The sequence below is a fragment of the Rhinolophus sinicus genome, chromosome 14, assembly GCF_057876585.1.
Source record: "Rhinolophus sinicus isolate RSI-liver-muscle chromosome 14, RSI-T2T, whole genome shotgun sequence".
In the NCBI taxonomy this organism is placed as follows: domain Eukaryota; kingdom Metazoa; phylum Chordata; class Mammalia; order Chiroptera; family Rhinolophidae; genus Rhinolophus; species Rhinolophus sinicus.
In genome coordinates, this window is record NC_142514.1 from 154162237 (window position 1) to 154169480 (window position 7244).

The following is a 7244-nucleotide window of genomic DNA, read 5'->3' on the forward strand; positions in this document are numbered from 1 at the left end:
TGGACTAAGAGGGAGAAAACAACACTGCATTTGAGAGAAGACAGTTGTGAGCGAACTCTTACCTTAGCTCCATCTTCTCGTTGAGGGTGGTGAGTAGAAAAGGAAGAGTCTCCTGGGGGAGACAAACAGCAGAGAGTGCTTTTCCACCCTCTGGACAGGAGGTGCCTGCGGAGCAGGAGTGAAACCTGGTGACTAAGAGAGGCTTATCAAGATGCTGGACAGACCCTGTGATTTCCTGCACAGGGGACACTGGCCAATGAGATTCTGGAGATGTGTGAGACAAGGACCTCAGGAGACATTTCTCGTGGGCCGTGACTCCAACCACTTATCTCAGCCTCACCCCATCCTTGCCTGTCTATCCCTCCCTGTGAAGAATGGCTGACCTGGAGCCTTTCGCTGCCGACTGTGAGCCTTTGCAGGAAGCCCAGTGTGGGGACAAAGTCCCAGAGAGCATTATCCAGGCTCTCAGCATCACGTGGAAGGGTGCTGGCTTGGGTAGTAGACGGCCACCAGCTCTGATTGGTTGGCCATCAGCTGTTACCAGTTAGCCAATTAGCCCCAGATATAACTGCCGTGACTGCGTTGGTTGGTTGGTTGGTTGGTTGGCAGGCCTAGAAGTGGACGGCGGATTGCAGATCGTGTGGATCCTACTTCGTGGTCACCTGCCCGCCAGCGAGAATATAGTGGTATCACTCCCCTATCTATGGCTCTGTGGGTGTTCCTTTTTGCCCTCAACATATCCTGCGTTCTTATGTGGGGAGCAGGACCAGACACTCCGCATGACACCCTGCATGACACCCACCCAGCAGGCAATGTGAGATTCCAGAGCTAAAGAATACTTTGCTTGGCATTCCGGGCCCTCCATGGCCTGGCTCACCTGAGCTTTTTACATTTACTCACAGAAGTAAGGTATGCACATTGGTCTCATTGCAGAGGTCACCAAAGTGTATATAGTTAAATGCAAAGTCTCTTCATGTTATTCTCCAATGGCAACCGATGTTCAGTTCAGCTGAACATCGAAAGGCTTCAGTTCAGCTTGATTTTAGGTGAGTCTCAATAATGGTTGTATTGTGGATTAGTTGTAATATTGATGTGTTTGTGAGAGAAGGTAAACACAGCGTTTAACTACTGCGCTATCTTTGTTTTCTCCCAAAGAGAGAATCTGCATCCACTAAATTTTAAATTCCAATTTTTATTTTATTAATTTCCAGAAGTCTTCCCTGAGATTTTGGTTTTCAATTTCCTGGGTCATATTTTTGTCTGTTAGTGCTGGCTCACATTGCCAATTCTCTCTTATGTGTCTTTAACAGTATTAAGCATGACAATATTATAATTACCTGATCCGTCCAATGTGTATATCGGAATTACAGTCTATTGTTTCTTTTATGACTTTATGCTACCTTGGTTATTTGTGTGTTTGTGATTTTTTTATTGTTGGCTTCCCACTTTCCTTGGAATTCATCTGTGGAAATTCTTGAGGCCTAAATTATCGCTGAGTTCCTACAGACAAGACGTGTGTTTCCTTTTGCTAAATAACTGGGGCAACTTACCATCATGACTTTCATGTATCAGGATGTTCCTAGAAACCTCTTGTAGCATTTGAAGTTTTAGAGACCACGGGTTTTGTGAATTGGGACTGTAGTGTGATACTGACTTGTGAGAACAAATTCTCAAGAGATAATATTTCTTCACTGAGAGCCAAGCATGATCAAGCAGTTTCTTGGTGGTTTGACTTATCATTATTGAGAAATACACTAAAGTTTTAGTCCTTTGATGTCCCAACTTCTCATGGGGCACTCCTGTTAGACTTCTCACCTTGGGGTTCTCCTAAAACTGTATTATAGTCTATCCTTTCTAGATCATGCATGACTTGTAGCCATAAGAGGAAATAGGAATCTCCTTCTGAGAGCAAAGGGGATCCATAAAAGGAATTTAATCGTCAGTGACTTCATCAGCTCTGTGCTTTCGAAAAGTCTCTCAGGCTGCCTAGAGGAGAATATACTGAAATAGATGAAAGTATAAATCTCTAGTTATACTTCTACATGAAAACAACCGCATGAATCCTTTGGTATATGCACACCGATTTCCCAAGTTTAATGGTGTTTCATAATGAGGAGTATATTTTCAATTTGATAATTATTAATTGTGTAAACTGTTTAACCTCAGTTTCTCATGTGCAAATGAGATGCCTTTTTCTGTGATGAATTTAAGATTGAGAAATCCCTGGTGCCTGGTGAGGCGTCTCTGCCCTACTATCCCTCCCCTCGTCTTGGGTCTGTTTTGTACCAAAGAGAGTGGAGACCTCAAGGAGGGCTTTCTCTGAGGTCACCTGTTCCCAGGGTGACTCTCATTGATCAGGTCCTTCATGGTTCCCAGATACTCCATTTTCATCACTGTGATACCCTCATCAATCTAGGTCCCTCTGCATTGCCCAAAAGTTTGTGTTATGTGTTCTTGCCATGAGAGTTGAGAATATAGGGCAGCATCATTTAGAAAGTCCTTATAAAGGACAGTTTTATATGTGGAGTGTGTGTGAGAGTGTGTGTGAGTGTGTGTATGTTTTTGAATGTGTAGCTGATTTTTACTGCATGAGCCTGCATGTATGTTTATTTTAATAGGGTTTTTACTTATCCCTGTGTCTGGGCTTTTCATTCCACTCCATGTGGCCACACCAGCAGCTGAAAGCCAAGCAGACTTACCTCTGGATCTTACTCTGTCTGAAGCTAGCTTCTTTTGCTGACTCAATTATTTGATCCAATAATGTCCCATTTCTACTGAACTAATTTAATTTTGGTATCTCCTTTTTTCGCACAGCCACAAATGTGTCCATAAGAAAGCATTTATCACACAGCACTGTAAACATCTGAGGACATAGTTCTCTGCCTTTGCACTGTGAGTTCTTTGACAATGATGAACATGACTTTGAGTCCCAGTGCCTGGGACAGTGGCAGACCCAATGCTCAGCAAAGATTCCCTTACTTTTACGTGCATGCATGTGTGTCTGCAAGCATGAGTGGAGTAATGATTGAATAGATGACTTGGAGAGGTGTGGGTTGGGAAGTCGTTCTGGGCAGAGAACTTCTGAAGCTTAACAGTGAGAAATGTCTGTCAATAAAAAAGCAAAACAAAATGAAGACAAAGAATAGTTGATAGGATAAATTCCACTTTAAAATTTACCCAACATGTAATAAACACAGACCTTGTGGGAAAGCAAACTCATCTATAGTTGCCTTAGATTGGTTTCTCACTTCCTGTACAATTTGAGAAGTGGTGTATTGGGGGATGGAGGGAGCAGTCCAGTGTGACATAGAGAATCACACTGGAGTCAGAGAAAGTAGAAGAAGATTTTGCGGGGTTGAGGGTGGGGACAGAAAAGTCACTGGGTTGTAGGATCCTTTCTATGAAAACACTTTGTGGAGTGGGTGTCATTCACAATCTCTTGTCCCTTCTTGGCCAGGTGATCAGAATGATGGTTGACTTATGAAACGTGATCAGAATGAGGTGGACGTAGGAAGGCCCAGCCATGGGGGTGGAGGAAATGGATCAAGGTTAGTCTGAACTGGCTGAATGGAGGGAAGAACAGGCACAGGCCTCAGGGAGAGAAGAAGAGCCGAGCCGCGGCTAGCTGAGCAGGGCAGGAAGCAGGAACTCCCTTGTGAGAGCTCTGTGCCCCCTCTCACTGAGTTATGGCTGCCTGCAGTCCTTGCTGAGGAAATCACACAGCTTCTTAGACCCTTGATGAGACAGATAACACCTTCTACAGGGCTCTCTTGAGCTAGAGGACCAGAAGTTTATTTCAGAGTCGGGAGCTCCAGGAAGGACCTCTGAGCTGACTTTCTACTCGAGCAGAGAAGGAAGGTAAAGGCTGATTTAATTCTTTTCTTTCCATTCCTTTGCCTTGTAGGTCAAACTGATCTTCTTCAGACAAGGTCTAGGTTTTTCAGAAAGCCAGGGAACCATCTAGACAGGAGTTCCAGTGCTCCTAACAGCTGTGTGATGAGGCAAGCCTGCAGCCAGGTTGATGTGATTGGGGAGAGCCAGCTTCTTTCTCTACCTGGTCCTTCCTCTCTATTTGTTCATTCATTCTGCGTCCTCCCATCTGTCAGTGTCATGCAGGGAGGCCTGTGGGGTCTCTGCTCCTGCTCCCCACATAAGAACGCAGTACACGGTGAGGCCATAAAGGAACACTCACGGAGCCATAGGTCGGGGAGTCAAACTACTGTATTCTCACTGGCGGCTGGGTCCACACTGTCCGCAACCCGTCATCCTAACTGTAATCCACACTTGCCAGCTCAGCCACCATCTTCTTGCTACCGCCCATTTTTCTGCTAGTGTAGCCACAGCAGTTGTATTAGTGGCCAATGGCACACTGGTTACAGCTGATGGCCAACTAGCCACAGCTGATGGCCATCCAATCATAGTTGATGGCCATTTACTACCTGAGCCAGCAGCTTTCTATGTGAGGCTGAGAGCCTGAAACTGCTTTCTGGGGCACTGTTTCCACACTCCACCCCTATAGGCTCTCGCCTCATAATCTACGCGACAAGCATCTTCTGAGAGGGGCCTGTGTGAGGGGCCTGGAGGTGAATGCAATATCCTAGACACAGCCAGGCTCTCTGGACATAGCCAGGGTTTCTCAGGGCACCACTAGTGCTTCTGGGCACAGCCAGACTTCCTGGGCTTCTTAGGGTACCACCACTCTCCCCAGGCACAGCCAGACTTCCTGGACTCAGCCAGGGCTCTCAGGGCACTGCCACTCTCTCTGGGCTCAGCCAGACTTCAGAGCACCTTCCATGTCCCAGGGTCAGTAGGGAAGCTGCGCACGCAGGAGTGAAGGCAGTGGGCATCTGATATTTTGGTAGGAAGAGCGTGAGGGCAAACGGGAAAAGGGTCGGGGAGAGTAGGTCCAGCAGCCCTGCTGACTGGAGGACCAAGTGCTTGGACTTGAGTCAGAGTCACCGGTAGGAGCAGGGGTTTATGAACAAAGGGTGTTAGTAAGTCTCATGTTTATAAATAGTATATATACTATGTGAAGAAGGGTACAAGAACATTCTGGTATATTTCCACATCTTTTGTGTTCTCAGGGATGTCCAAGACCAGTAGAAGGTCCCTGACTCTGGCTACCTGACCATTCTGAGCTTATAATGAGGGCCCTTTCCGATGACTTCTCTGGGGTCTAGAGCGTGCATTTTGCTGACTCAGCTCATTGCCTTCTGTTGTCAGGTTGCAAATGAAGTGGGCTCCTCCGTCTCTGTCCTCCACTGACAGCATCCCCTTTCCCTGTATTATCTTCTCCTATTAACCATGAGCTCCCTCATGGAAACTGCTCTCACGGTGCCTCATATCATCCATGCCACCTTCCTCTACACTCCCACCCTGAGCATCCTGCCGGCTATCAGCAACAAGTGCTGCCTCTCTGTCGTCTTCCAGTTCTGGTGACCCACTCCTCACCCCAGAAGTGATTGGCTGCTGTGTGTCTATCTGTGCTGGTGGTTCTCTTCAGAGGGGGCAGCTGACATCTGCACAGCTCCTTGCTTCTGCGCACCCAGAGCCAGAGCTCACGATGCATGTGGGTCTACAGTGTGTGTGTGTGTGTGTGTGTGTGTGTGTGTGTGTGTGTGTGTGTGTATGCGCGTGTGTGTCCATGTCCAGCCTTAGCCTGGTCATTGGGGTACAGCAGAGCTCCCAGCGATGACTGCCAGGCCACTCTCTATGGTCATGTGTCCCTGTCCTTATTTTACCGTCTGTGTCCCACCCCTCAGCATGGTTACGTTCCTCAGATGGTGGATGGATATTTATTCTAGTGAGAGCTGGAACTACCTTGTTTTGGAGTTTTCTGTCCTGTGTGAACAGCGGTGCCCCTCCCCCATACTTCCTCACTTGCTCTGTTAGGTCATGAATGCAATCTATTGAGATCCAGCTATATATTATTTGTGAGACATTAATTTAAAACAAAGAAATTAAAAGTAAAACACAAAAAAATTAAAAGTAAAGGAACAGAAAAAGATTCAGCAGGCATACACTAACCCAAAGAGAGATAATGTGGTTATATTAAATAGTTAATAGATGAATACGGAAGTTATTTTTATTATTATAACAACGTTAATTACATTTGACATATTTGGAGAAAAATATTTAAAACATAACTTTAAAAGAGATCCATTTATAATATCAAAAATGAAATTAGCAATACACGTACCAGAAACATTTAGAACCCTATGTGCAGAAAGTTTTAAAAAATTAGAATGACATTAAAGAATACTTAAGTCAATGAAGAGATAGCACGCGTGCACACATAAGAAATTATTTGGTTGGTTTTTTTTTCAGATTTTTTGGGGAAAGGGAACAGGGCTTTATTGGTGAACAGTTCCCAATACTTCCAGGCCTTTTGCAAGTCAAGTTGCTGTCCTTTCAATCTTAGTTGTGGAGGGCGCAGCTCAGCTCCAGGTTCAGCTGCCTGTGTTAGTTGCAAGGGGCACAGCCCACCATCCCTTGCGGGAGTCGAACCGGCAACTGGAGGGCATGGGAAAGGAAACAGTGGAAGACAACCTACCTGAAATCTAAATTGTGCTTTGACATTAATTTATCTGGTTATAAAATTTAACGTCATCCTTGCAAAGGTTGAAAATGGTGAAAGCAATTTACTTAAAGATGGTGTCTCAAATCTAGCAAACATGGATTGAGCAGAGAAGACTTGAAAAGTCATCAATTATTAATGTATTACATCATTGAGTCAACAATATTTATTACTGTACTTATTATGCAGATATTGTAAGGCCTGACAAAACCAAAGAAGATTGGTCTTGGGCAATAGATTACATTTCATTCCTTTTAATTTATTCGAGACAGATTGTAGGAAAATAACTAAAAATCTTGTCAAGAATGTAAGGTACTTGTAGTTTCTATCAAGTGCGGTAATCAGAGAAATTTAGACTTTTCCTGTGTTGCTCTTAGCCTCTGCTGAAAGTGGGACTTTTCAAAAGTGGGAAGAGTCCTGGACCCCAGCATTGGCAAAGCTCCCAAGGGTGTTTGTGGAGTGAGCGTCCTGGGTAAGGCAGTCCTGACCCTGCACTCAGTATGTGCTTAACAGGCACAGTCTCAATTAATCCTCATCAGCAGGATAATTCTGTTAACTGTTCTAATTCAGAGGCCCAGAGGTTGAGAGACTTAAGAAACCTGCCAACCTGATAGGGGCAAAGTTGGTTCTCCAAACCCCATGTGTCATAACAAAGTAAGACTCTGAA